General features: G+C 34.9%; 1 pseudogene; it reads right to left on the reverse strand.

Annotated features, from left to right (window-relative positions):
- Positions 1 to 4,570: 4,570 nt before the first annotated feature.
- On the reverse strand, positions 4,571 to 4,689 carry LOC112473691 (annotated as a pseudogene).
- Between the last annotated feature and the right edge of the window lie 9,670 nt (positions 4,690 to 14,359).

Raw genomic sequence — 14,359 nt, forward strand, 5'->3', positions numbered from 1 at the left:
CATATCTGCAAATTCACATTTAATTGTTTTAAATTTATATCGAAGAATTTTTGTTACATTTGTTTTTGATTTTTTTTGGTGGACAATTGTCATTCACTAAACATTTTGAGTCTTACTTTCTGTTTAATTTTTATAAATCTCAAGAATTTTTGAAATTATTTTAAAATATTGAATATCAACCAGAAAGAAAATGGCCAGATAGTGAGGAAGCCCAACTGATACCAGTTTATTGCAATACAATCTGTAGAGTCTGAGATGCTTAGAGATATAGCTCCATATTATGGAAAACAGTTTAAACCCTGAGGCTTAACTTACTATTGTATCTATTGTTTTCGGTCGTTTGCAGAAACAAATATCATTTTATTCTCATAGATCCATGACCACTTGAATGCTTCCCTTGATAAAATTCATTACATCACTAGTAGAGCAAAGCCCATCTTTGTTGGCCAAGATCCCCTAGGGGGCAGCAGAGTAGCAGTTGCCATCTACTTGGCAGTAACTGGGTGGACCTGGAGCTGTGGGGTAGCTCCAGCATGAGAGGAAGACCAGAAGACCAGAGTTGAAAAGTGTGAGAATGTCAGGATCAAGGAAATATATACCAGTATACTCTGGGGGCAGAACTGTAACCCAACTAGACATGAGAGTTGAGTTTGTGACAGTTAAATAGAGAACATAGTATTTACTTTTCTATCGAATGTTTCCTGTGTACTGACAGGCCCTTGAAGGGTATGATAAGTTTTCTGCTCAATGTGGCATTAAGACTGAAGGCATACAAACACGTAATTAAGTATAATGTATTAAGTTCCTTGAAGAAATGAACATAATGCTGTAGATATTCAAGAACAGTGACTACCAGGGTGCAGAGGTAGTGGTGAGGAGGGCATCGTATCTGGGTGACACTGATACCAGGCCTTAGAGAATGAGTAGTAAGAGAAAGAATAGAGAGAGTTTAGAGTTCATATTGAACATCCGGGCAGTGGTGAGCTGTTTGGTTGAGCTGTAATGTAATATCCGCATGAGGAAGTGGGGAATACAGAACTGTCAAATTCTATTGGTATATCTCCCCTCTAAAGCATACTATCTTTGCTAATATACTCAAAAGATAAGGTCTATGAACCCCCTTTATCAATATTACTGGTTTTCATGGCTCTTTGGAGTTCTTAAGAGAATGAAAACTAGCTTGATTTGCAGAAAATTGAAAGATTTTATTATCTGTTTGAAGCCAGAAAGTCTCAAGGGAAATAACCCATACAAGCCCTCACTCTGCTACAACATTGCAAGGCAGGGACATTGAGGTGGAGTGGAGAGACTTTACCAGGAAAGACAAAATTTGCCAGCTCATCAGACAAACTTGGTTCTTTGTTCTCCTCACGGCTTTAGACATCTCAAAACTCTCAGGTTTAAGTATTGAAGGATCCAGTATTTTTCAACGTCTCAACACTTGTGTCCTTCCCTTTTACTTGGTATCACTTGGAATCCGAGCTGGCTTCAGTATGTGACTACTCTAACACTGCAAATACCACCCACGAGTAAAAGAATTATCAGTATTTTGAAATATTTGATATGAAAAAAATTATTTTATTCAAACCCCACCTACAAGTCATAAGAAAATTCACTATTACATTTGATCATGGAAGCTAAGGAAGAGTTTTTAGATTCTTTAAATGTAATTTCAACTGTTTTAAATATTTAGATGGTTGTAAAAAACAACAATGGCTTTAAATTTTTTATCATCTACTTTTGTGAATTGTTTCTCATCAACAATGACTATCAAGAATTTAAAGAGCTTATCATTAAGAAGTCTTGTCAGGAACTGGCTGACAGTCATTTTAGCATAAAACCTGAATTAACAATTTTATTCTATTAACAAGATTTCAATTTTCTCTTAGAATTTTTAAAAATATTTTATTTATAAATTTTATTAAATTAAATATTTAATATATTCCTAATATTTTATTTCTCTTTAGAGAATCTCCAAAATAACTTTCAATTTTTTTTAGTATGCCATGACAATATTATCACTTACTAGAGTACCAAAATGTGCATACCCACAAAAGAGGAGGAAAGCATGCTCTAAGTCTCAAACTAGTTAGGACACTTGACTTTGTTATTGGCTCCTTGAGAACTACTTTTAGGTCTTATGATTTAATTCTTTACACTTGGCTTAAGTCAAAGATCAGAAAGTTGTCACATTTTCAGTGTTTTAGATATTGTTTATTAAATTTTCCAAATTGCATGTGATAGGACCTTTTTTGAATTCTCCTAATGGGTTAGTATAATCTGACATGAATTTGTTTTATCACCTAGTGAGAACTGAGCAACCTATTGGATTTCCTTTATTCACTGGCTGCCTTTACAGCTATCACAACTACAGTAACAATTATTGTTAGTACGTATTAGGACTATTGAAGTTTGATATGAAAATAGAATAAATTATGCAGAAACAAGTGAAAGTCATAATTCCCCTTCATGGCAAATAACTTCATTTATCTGAAGATATAAAGCTTAATCACCCAGATTGTTCTGCATACAGATTTTCCTTTTTTTTTCCTGTTTTTCTATCAACATTTAAAATATCTTTGTTGGTGTCTACACATTGTTCTTGCCTGTTATAATTCTTGATAAAACTGCAGACCAACTCCCTACCCTCCATGTATATAAAAGTCAGGCAGCTTAGGATCTGTTTAAACCAAGCTGCTGATTATGACCTATGAGGGCTGAAGTGCTCTGAAATACTGGACTCTCACTTAGCATTGTTATTTATTATAGAAAGAAATAAGATCAAGCCCTGGGAAGTAAGGACATCGAAAGTATTATCTCCTATGGCAGTTAGGAAAGAATTTTAAAATGATTTTTATAAATGTGGGTCAGATTACACATCTGACATATTAAAGATATCACACTGTCACATTGTTTGTTCCATGGTGTCCCTCAATATAGGACCATAAAAATCAATATTTTACAAATACTTGTGACCCAGCTTTATCTTTTCTAGGTTGTTTTCACAACCACTGGTATCTCGTGTCCTTCCCCTTCTTCTAAATTGTGTCTAACATAACTGTCCTTTTCTACATGTGGTATTCATTAAAAGAGAGATATAAAGTTGGCAGGAATTCTTATATAGGTATATTTCTGAGGATTTTATTTATTTAGTAAGTATAGTTGATATACAATACTATATTAGTTTCAGGTGTACAACATAGTGACTCAACTTTTATATAGCTTACAAAGTGATCACCACAATAAGTCTAGTAACCATCTGTTACCATACGAGGTTATTATATTATTGACAATATTTCCTGTGCTGTACATGACATCCCCGTGACTTATTTATTTTATAACTGGTAGTTTGTACTTCTTAATCCCTTAAAGGGCACCACTGTTTCCTTCTGTTACTCGAACTAATTGGAAATAAATTACATTTTATTTCATCCTTCACATGTGTCTACCTGGGTTCTTCTGTCAGATTACATTCTCTTTGAGGACAGTGTTTATATCTCTTTAAGAAATCTAACAACCAGTGAAGCTAGTATATTCTGATGAAAATGATAGGTGCCTATCTTACTCAGCTGTGTTTTGCCTAATGATACATGATTTTAAAAGAAGTCTAAGCAAGTTAGGAGTCAGAGGGCTGGGAATTAGGAGAGCCCTGGATTCCCAACTCCAAGTCTGGTGCTGTGATTTTGGGCAGATTTCCCCATTTTCCAGTATTTTTTTCTTATCTGTAAAATTAAGGGATTTGGGCTAGATGGTCTCTAAAATTTCTGTCATGCTGTAGTTCTGGTAAAATTCTATATTTCTGTAAAAAAATAATTATAAACCTTAAAATATCTTTGAGTTAGCCTTGTTTAAATTGAAAGTTGAAGCCCTAGGATGCAAGTCATTTTTTTTGAAAGCAAGAAACTTTAGGGCCTGATAAGCTGTTGACATAAGTGCTTTTGAGAATAGAAGATAGAATAATTACTAGCTTATGTTTAATTAGATAAGGAGCAGGTTGGTAAGTGTTTACATGTCCTCATTTACCACAAAATTTAAATAAATCTATATTTACTTGTATCTAATCATTAAAAACTGGAGTCTATATCTCGACTAGTTTACTAAAAGGGAGGGATAAACTTTCCTATAATATTAAAATTTTTATTTTAATATTTCCAAAGACAGTTGGCTTATACACTTATGATTATATTTATTATAATTAAATGTATTTCATAAAAATATTTGTTGAAAAAAGTTTGTTTAAAATCATAAACTGTTTGTCATGGGCGATTATGCATGCTCAAAAACTGGTAATTAACCTACTATGACCTCATTAATTTTCCTTGATTAACTCAACTAGTACCAAAACTGTATATATTCTCCATGAATGAAAACACATCTTAGGTGCTGTTCCTAGTAAGTAGTCATCTTACAAGTAAAATAAATGTCTCTAACAGATTAACTTTAAAATGTGAAACATAATATTAATTTATTACAATTATTACTAAGAAATCTAATAACTATATCAACCTGTTTTTGAAAATTGAGCAACCAAGTACTCTTTTTTTTAAAATTTTTAAATTTTTTATTTTTTCACCTACAGCACCTGCTCTTCCTAGGTGGTCTCTCATCCAAGTACTATCCAGGCCTGACCCTGCTTTGCTTCCAAGATCAGATGGGATCGGGTGTGTTCAGGGTAGCATGGCCATAGACTCTTTTTTTTTTTTTTAAATAAAAAGTCTCATCTTTGATAACATATGTTGTGGAGCATCTTTTCATATATTTATTTGCCATCTGAATATCTTCTTTAGTGAGGTACTGTTAAGGTTTTGGCCCACTTTTAAAATCGGTTTGTTTTCTTGTTGTAGAATTTTAAGTGTTCTTTGTATATTTTGGGTAACAGTCCTTTTTCATATGTCTTTTGCAGATATTTTCTCCCACTTCGTGGCTTGCTTTTTCATTCTCTTGTGTCTTTTACAGAGTAGAAAAATTTAATATTAATACAGTCCAGCTTATCAATTCTTCCTTATGTAGGATTGTACTTTTGATGTCATATCTAAAAAGTTATCACTAAACACGAGGCCATCTAGATTTCTCCTCTGCTATCTTCTGGGATTTTTAGTTTTACATTTAACATTTAGGTCTGTGATCCATTTTGAGTTACTTTTTTGTGAAGTGTATAAGGTCTGTGTCTAGATTCATTTTTTCTTTTTGCATGTGGATGTCCAGTTGTTCCAACAGCATTTGTTGAAAAGGCTATTTTTTTCTCCATTGTATTGTCTTTAATCCTTTGTCGAAGATCAGTTGACTATTTTTGTGGGTCTATTTTGAGGCTCTCTATTCTGTGTCTTTAAACTATTTTTCTCTTCTGGGATTTTTAGTTTTACATTTAACATTTAGGTCTGTGATCCATTTTGAGTTACTTTTTTGTGAAGTGTATAAGGTCTGTGTCTAGATTCATTTTTTCTTTTTGCATGTGGATGTCCAGTTGTTCCAAAGGCATTTGTTGAAAAGGCTATTTTTTCTCCATTGTATTGTCTTTAATCCTTTGTCAAAGATCAGTTGACTATTTTTGTGGGTCTATTTCAAGGCTCTCTATTCTGTGTCTTTAAACTATTTTTCTAATGCAAATTAAAACAACAATGGGACACTACTAGAAACCTATTAGAATGGCCAAATTCCAAATGCGGACAATACCAAATGCTGACAATAATGTGGCACAACAGGAATTCTCACTCATTGCTGGTGGAAATGGAAAATGCATGGCTGCTTTGAAAGACAGTTTGCTAGTTCCTTGCAAAGCTAAACATACTCTTAAGATCCAATTTCACTCTTGGTATTTCCCGAAAGGACCTAAAAGCTTATGCTCAGTCAATACTCTGCATATGGATATTTATTTATAATTGTCAAAACTTGGAAGCAACCAAGATGTCTTTCACTAGGTGAATGGTTAAACTGTAGTACATCTAGACAATGGAATATCATTCAGTACTTAAACAAAAAGAGCTATAAAACCATGAAAAGACGTGGAGGAAAAGTAAATTCATATTACTAAGCTAAAGAAGCCAATGTGAAAGGGCTACACACTATATGATTCCAACCGTATGACATTATGACATTCTGGGAAAAAAGAAAACTATGAGAGTGATTGCCAGGAGTTAATGGGGAGGGCGAAATGAATAGGAAGAACACAGATAATTTTTAAGGCAGTGAAAATACTCTGTTATGATACTATAATGGTTAATAAATGCCATTATACATTTGTCCAAACCCACAGAATGTAAAACACCAAAAGTGAACCCTAGTGTATACTATAAACTTTAGGTGACAATGTGTCTCCATATAGATTTAATAATTGTAACAAATGTTACACTTTGTTGGGGGATATTGATAATGGGGGAGAATATGCATGTGTGTGGGCAGAAAATATATGGGATGTCTCTGTACCTTCTTCTCAATTTTGCTGTGAACCTAAAACTGCTCTAAAAATATCTTTACCAGGAAAGTAAAACAAATCTCATGTTTGTTTTATGATAATTCAAAACAACTGGTACATATTCATGATATGAACCTCCCTTTCTCATCACTAAGCTCCCAGGAGAGCAATACTGCTGTCACTCTTAGCACAAGGGAAATAGTGTCAGTCTTCTCATCTCCTGTTCACATGATCACAACTGCCAATTTGTAGCTATTCTAACCCACACAACTCAGGTAAAGGGTTAGGTATTACTGAAAAGCACGAATGGCTCTGGTACCAGTAACAGCCCATAATCTCTTATTGTAATGGCTAGAATTTCACCTCTAATAGGGTAGGAGGAAAAAAAAAGTTGGAAAAAGTAGGAGAAAGCTTAGGTAAACTGTGAAGGAGTGGATAAAACACATCTATATGTTTATGTATATATAGATATATTTGGGAATAAATGCAAGTATTTGTTCCTTCACTTGAAACTGAAATGTTGAAAATGAATTTACATAAAAATTTTATTTTTCCACCGTCAATCTTTATAAATTAAAAATGTATTGCCTGTAAAGAAGTGCTTTCAAAACACTGAATTAATATTTTTTGTTTAGAAAAGGTTAAACTGATTGCAATCTCCATGGCATATTGTCATGCAAAATATGAATAAAATGTGCTTGAAGTTGAACTTCCATCCAGGCATTAATTTTCTCATTGCAGCATTATCTTATGCTATTATCTTTCAATTACTCCAGACATCTTAGGAAATAACTTTCTCCTTGATTTCAAATACCAAACTTATACTTAGGAATCCATAACTTTATCGATGGAGTAGAAACATACAGTTGGTCTGCTAAGAACCCCTTTCCTTTAACTGTCCTTTTTCTCATTAATTTGCTTATTAAGAGAATCATTACGTTAATGCCTCAAACCCTAACCATTGATCCCAATTATTTGGTTTAGAATTGGGCATTCGTGATGCAAACCAGGTCAAAGTCACTTTTCTCTGAGATTTTTAGTCTTCAGGCTAAGGATAGGACCATTGTCTCTCTGTGAGCTGAAAGGTTAGTATGTAAAACATTGTTGATGCTGGCAGTCATGTTTTCCAAAGTGTGGAGAAAAGTGGTCTATTTTAAGAGAAGACCGAAGCCATTTTTAAAAAGAAACTGAAGAAAGGTGGAGGGCATTCTGAGACTTTCAAGTTCCTGATTCCAGCTTTTCCTGAAGCCAGTTACAACTCTGCTGTTCAATTATTTTACAAGATACTTATGTGTTCTTCTAATACATGCACGTTTTGCTTAAGTCTGCTGGGATTTTGTTACTTATACCAAATAGAATTTAACACAGCTTGTCTTTGTGTCTGATTACCAATGGAACCAGACTGAAATGCTACATTATTCGGAAGTGAGAACATGTAATATTCATGGTCTCTGTTAATAACGAGTTTGAGATTAATGTTGAAAATTATGATAACTAGTGTACCAATAATTCTATTTATCAGTAAGTTCATAATTTTGAATATTGAGTTAACTTGGAATAATGGATATGAATTCTCAAGTGTAATAAAAATATAGATAAAGATGTGAACTAAGTGTAACATAGTTGCATATCTCTTTACGGGTGAGAAAAATAAGAAAAAAAACATTAAAGGTGGAAGTTTTCTTAGAGATCATCTAATTAATTCTATTCTATTCCATCCTATTCATGGATAAACTGAGGCAAGAATGGGGAATTGGTTTATAGTAATTAGTAATGTAACCATATTTTCTTGACTTCTATATAAATTCTGTATATAATTCTCTAAGAAAAGAATGGTAATTTACTGTATGACCTTTTCTCTCTAGGTCTCAGTTTGTCCTCCATAAACTGAGTGGGTTATACTAGGTAATCAGTAAGATTCACTCTAATATTCTATGACTTAATGATTTTATGGTACATAATATCATTATATGATGTTTGTATAATGCCAGAGGACTTTGATTTTCTTTGAAAATCTGGATTGAATTCTACTTAGAAAAGAGAAAGAAAAGATGGAGAGAGGAGAAGAGCTAGACCAGAAGCACAAAAACCCAGAAGTGATACAAATTAAGACTGAAATTTAATAGATTTATTTCTTGGCAATTTACAAATTGAATGTTTACAGGCTTTTTAGGAGTCATCTTACCATTTACGGCTGGCTTACAAACAGATTTTACTATTTAGTCTAAGCACAATGTCTTTCAATTAAAAATGTATTAGAATCAGGTTCAGAGAATAATTCATGAAGAACACTTCAGCCTTGAGAATGAATGTGTTATATTTTTTAAGGCGTAGTTATAAAGATGTTATTGAATTAGTCATACCTTAAAGCAAGTTATAGGGAGACTATTAACAATAATGTGTTTCTGGGTAATGTAGAAATTTCTGTGACATTTTAAGAAAGACAAATTTTGATGTACTCATTTTATTGAGGGACTTTGGTTTGAATCTAGGTTCTGGGTTCTTTTATCTGTGTGCTCTTGAGCAAGTTACCCAATCTTTCTAAGACTCAACTCCTTTTATGAAAAATGGAGATACTATTTATAGTTAATTCAAAGGATTGTTGTGTGTATTCAGTGAAATAATGTGTATAAAGATCTTAGTATGGAGCTTGGCATATAGTAAGTTCAATCCCTGTTCCCAGTAGTAGGCTCTATTGAAGTATGACACTTAAATTGTAGATAACTTTGGTAAAAGGGAGAATCTCCAAGCAAGGTGGACTCCAGGTTTATGTTTTCATTCCCATAAAAAAATTACCTTATTAAATCAAGCATGTGAGTCTTTAATAATAAATGGGAAGGTTTCGATCCAAACATATATTTTAGATAATTGAAAATAGTGCTTAATAACAAACTGCTAATTATAAAATAGTCACGGAGATGTAAGTACAACATTGGGAATATAGTCAATAATATTGTGATAGCATTGTATAGTGGTTGTGGGACTTATCATGATGATGGCTTCTTTAGGTATATAAATGTTGAATAACTATGCTATACACCTGAAGCTAATACAATGTTATATGTTAGCTATATTTTAATTTAAAAAAATATTAAAAAAGAAAAAAGAAAGAAAATAGTGCTTAATATTTATAGTTTATTTACTTTCATAGATAAATAAAAGTGTGTGTAATTTTGATTTTTTCCTGTCCACTAAATAGCCATATTATTATTTCCAACTCTTAGATGAAGAAAATGATGTAGAGTTTTGATGTTTACATAGCTAGTCAGTGTTGGTATTGACACTTAGAATCAGATCTTCTGACTACTTCTGGTCTAGTACTCTATTTAATGAATGTTTATTGAGCAATTATTAGAGACAAAGCAGCATAACGAGCACTAAGAGAAATATATTGTAATGTGCACGCATCGTTTTTTCACACAGCACTTCTCCCTGCAATTATCTTTTTAGGAGCTTCTCAGAGTTTTCTGAGAACTGCCGAAACCCACCAAACTCTAAGCATAGGGTGACTGAGGAAGCTTCCATGTTAACCTCATCTGAGCCATGGTAACCAGCCAAAGGAACCACCCGATACAAAATCTGAGATTCAGAAATGTCTAAATAGATTCTGTATCATAGTTTATGGGTGAGAGAGAGAGAGAGAGAGAATGAGAATATGAATATGAATATGAATATGTGTGTGTGTTTACTTTTGAGAGAGGAGACACTTGGTGTCACCCAGTTCAAATTCACTTCCTAACAATTTGTATTTAGAGCAGAGAACATTATTTGGATATATGGACGAAAACATGTAGCATTTGGGAAATGACTATAGTCACATTCTGCCGATGAAGAGAGGAGGTAGCCTGGCTGAGTAAGACAGAAAAACCAAGTAGCTTTTGAGAAGCCAGTTGAGACGTAAGGCGGAAAGGGTCCCGTAGGTGACTGTCTAGTTGTTCTTGAGCCCAACTGTGTTTTGTGTGTGTGTGTGTTTTATGATTTACTCCAGTGTCATTACAAAATAAATCTTCCTTTTTGGTTAAACTAGTTAGAATTATATTTTTGTTATATGCAGCAAAGATTCAGAATTAATACTAACATCAAGATTAAAGGCATGAGGTCTCTGCATCTTTAAGGAAGAAACCAACACCAGTACTGGGGAGCTTGTTAAAATGCAGATCCAAAGGTACCACTCCCGTAGGTTCTGATTCAGGATATCTGCAATTTGGTCTCAAAATCTGTATTTTTAACAAGATTTTTAAGTGATTCTGATTCACAGTCAGAACAGGAAGCCTCTGGTAGAAATACTTTTGTAAATTTTGGAGGCACATGGCAATGTAACTTAAAGATGGTGCAGGTCATGTCAATTATAATACGTCAGCTATATTGCAGTTTGAGCTTTGATTAGATGTTAAAAATACCATTTCCTCTATGTGATTACTATCCCTTTGATGTGCTAGAATGAGGAGAAGAGAGAAGGCAATGCAGTCAGACTTGGGGATAAAAGTATTTGGTGGAGAAGAACTGAAGATCAGCATGGGAGCTGTTATGTAGGAAAGGCAAAGGAAGTAGCGGGTAGGTAGAGGAAGTAGAGTCACCCCTCTGGCTGACTCAAGGGGCAATTATAGTATTAGGCATGTATGGTCAGAAGCAAGGGGAAAGAAAAGCAGAACTAAAGCTCTTTTGACCGAAGAGGTCATTTCCATATCTTTGTGTCTCCTTCCTTGACCTGTCCTGGACTCAGCTAGATGTAGGGAACATGCCACTGATCTTTGCCTTCTAATCTCATGGGCTGTTGCCAAATGGGCATCTTGGGAAGAATTACTTCCTACCCCCAAATTGACCCTACTGTAACTTACATTTACTCCAACATTTTTCAGAAAGGGAGGTTATCAGCAATTCATGGAGCAGCTTTAACCACAATCAAGCTGCAAGCACACTCCTGAGAAGCTTTTCCATCTGAGAAACACAAACAGTTCCATCGATCTTACTAACACCCTAGAGGTAAGTATGAGGACAATAAAAATGGTCTTGTGGGTAGATGGGGAGAAGGAATGGCATAGTGATTCTCTTGAGTTGTTTCTTGGCTTTGCCAAAAAGCATTACTGGGACATCAAACTAGGTGTGGTTAAATGCTCAGTATCTTAGGATGTCATTGCAGGAAGGAAACTTAGAGATTATCCAGTTTATAACTCTTAGAGCCCCAGAGAAAGGAAGAGAACTGTCTAGGTTTACACATCTAGTTGGTGGCAGAGCCAAGTCAAAAATTTAGATTCCTAACACTGAGCTTAGAGTTCAATAAATGCTCTACAAATAATGAGGCATTGTTCTGTGTACCCCAAACAAAATTCCTATGAGTAAAACTCATGACTGTATATAAGACATGAGATGACAGCCAATATGAGAAGCAAAATTGTAAAAAGGATTGTATTAGTCAGTCTGAGCTGCCATAACAAAATACCACAGACTAGGTGACTTAAACAACAGAAATTTATTCCCCACAGTTTTGGAAGCTGGGAAGTTCAAGATCAGTGTGCCAGTACTTGGTTTCTGGTAAAGACTCTCTTCATGGCTTGTAGTCAGACAACAACCTTCCTTCTGTGTCCTCACATCATGGGGAAGGGCTAGTGAGAAAGAAAGAGAGAGAGAGAGAGAGAGAGAGAGAGAGAGAGAGAGAGATATCACTGTGCTCTCTACTTATAAGAGTACTAATTTCATCAGATTAGTACCCCACCACTTATAACCTCATCTAACCTAATTAGCTCCTTATAAGCTGTATCTCCATATGCAGTCACATTGGGGGTTATGGCTTCAACATATGAATTTTGGAGGGACACAATTCAGTTTATAGCAACAATCATTTGCATACTAGCCCTCATCTTCTGACTTGCTCAATGTCCAGTGGTCACACTAATGAGTTAGATGGAGGCAGGTACTTGCTCTTACTGCTAATAACAAAGATGCTGCTTTTGAAAGGAAAGAGGAGGCAAAAATATCTATTAATAATGGCACCTTATGTCTATTTTATTTTCTGTGGTGTTTACTTATGAAAGCAGGAAAGGTCCATAGGAAAAATCAACTCAGCACAACTCAACTAACATTGATGACTCTCTTAAAGAAACATGTGGAAATATATATCAGTGTTAGTTGAATTTAACTGAGTAGTTGCACAAACTAAGAAGTTGTACAGATCCACAATGTTTTATCTGCAATTGAAAAATTCAAAAAGCTCCAAAAATGTAATTATTTTTCTGTAAATGTGCAGCAAAGTCACTTGCTGGCAAAACCTGACCTGTCCTGATATGAGGCTGTTTATTCTCTTTACTTATCCCATTTATTGAGAATATTCCTGTGTTTTGCTGAAGAATTATTAAATCATTTGATTATGGGGTCCTGCCCCAGATCCTGCCAGGGTATTTGTATTATATTAAGAAAGGTACTGAGTTATTTGTCTAAAATTTAGATGAGTATGAATTCTTAAAACACATGTGGCCCCAAAGGTTTTAGACAGGGAAATTAGAGTTTGTGGTAAAGTAAATCTTCTATAAGGACTGAAATTATGTATGATGTGGTAGGGGGAGAAAAGCCAGGCTAAGCAGAAGCTATTGTTTCCCAAAGTTGCCAGGAAACGAGTTGTTGCTGAAGCCATCAGAACGGGTCTGGGTGGGAAGGGGACTGAATTGTGCAGAACTGGCAATTTTAAGTCTACCTGACTTCAATTACTGCAAGCGGGGTCATGGAATTCTTAAAATGAAAATTTTAGGTCAAAATATATGGATCTGTTACATAGGCTTCTGAGGAAGTGGTCTGAAACAGCAATAGAATGCAGTCATTTCTAGCAAGAATTTGGCGATGCTGTCTCTTCTAGCAGGCTGACCTCCAGGGAGAAGCTGATTTTCTGCTGTATCCTTCTTATTCATCTCTTCTTGTTGGAATTTGTCCAAATCACTTGGTCTGTGTGCCTCCTTCATTTTCATTTCAGTGTTGATGGCACGAATAGCTTTCCTTATCATGTTCTGGATCAATACATAAAATATCATTTTAAAAAGACTTTAAGTCTCACAGGGGCCTTGTTTGGGAGGTTACTTGATAGCACAGCCTTTGGTTCTGGGTGGGGAGACTTCTGGGCTGAGAGTTAGAAGTCACGACTTTACTTTCAACCTTGATATTAATTTCCAGTGTGACCTTCAACCTGTCACTTCTCTCTAGACTTGTTTCCTTATTTAGAAAACAAGAGGCTTGGAAGTGTGATCTCTGAAGTCTCTTTTATGGCTAATACCAAGCCTGCAAATAATGAGATGAATCATGGTAATTATAACAGGACACCAGTTTGTTTAGCAATTTAGAGTTTATTGGATTCTTACAACAAACTTGTTAGTATAAGCTGGGCAACTAGCTATTATTATTCTCTTTTAAAGAAGTTCAGAGAGAAGGGAAGTGACTTGACCAAGGTCACAGAGCAAACTGGTATCTAATAAAGAAAGGTCCAGACTGGGTCTTCTGACTCTTTAACTGCCTAGCCTGTGTACTTTCTACTCTGCCTCACTACTTCACTAGCTTTAGAGATGCCTTGCTCAATAGCATCATGAAAATGCATGTACACTTGTGTGTTCACAATAGAAAAGAGCGTTACTTATGACCAGTTGTAGGCAGAACAATTGCTTATATCTTGTTTTGGATTTCAGTTTTTGTTGGCATCAGGCTTAGAGCAGGGGCTTGGGAAGTTACAGGTAGTGTGAAGAGGGACCAAGTGTGACAGTGCCAATGAAATGCTTTACCAGAACACAAAGAGAAACCGAAGGAGGTGAGGAAACTCAGTGTGAGACAAGGTGCCATAGACAAGTGGAGACGGCTGGAACTTTCCCAGAGAAAAGACACTTGTGACCTGCCTCATGTCCAAAGGCTTTCTAAAGCTTATTGTGGGTCAGAGTTAAATAGCATTTTCTACCTTTTGACAGTATTGTTATT

The sequence above is a fragment of the Pteropus alecto genome, unplaced genomic scaffold (assembly GCF_000325575.1).
Source record: "Pteropus alecto unplaced genomic scaffold, ASM32557v1 scaffold311, whole genome shotgun sequence".
In the NCBI taxonomy this organism is placed as follows: domain Eukaryota; kingdom Metazoa; phylum Chordata; class Mammalia; order Chiroptera; family Pteropodidae; genus Pteropus; species Pteropus alecto.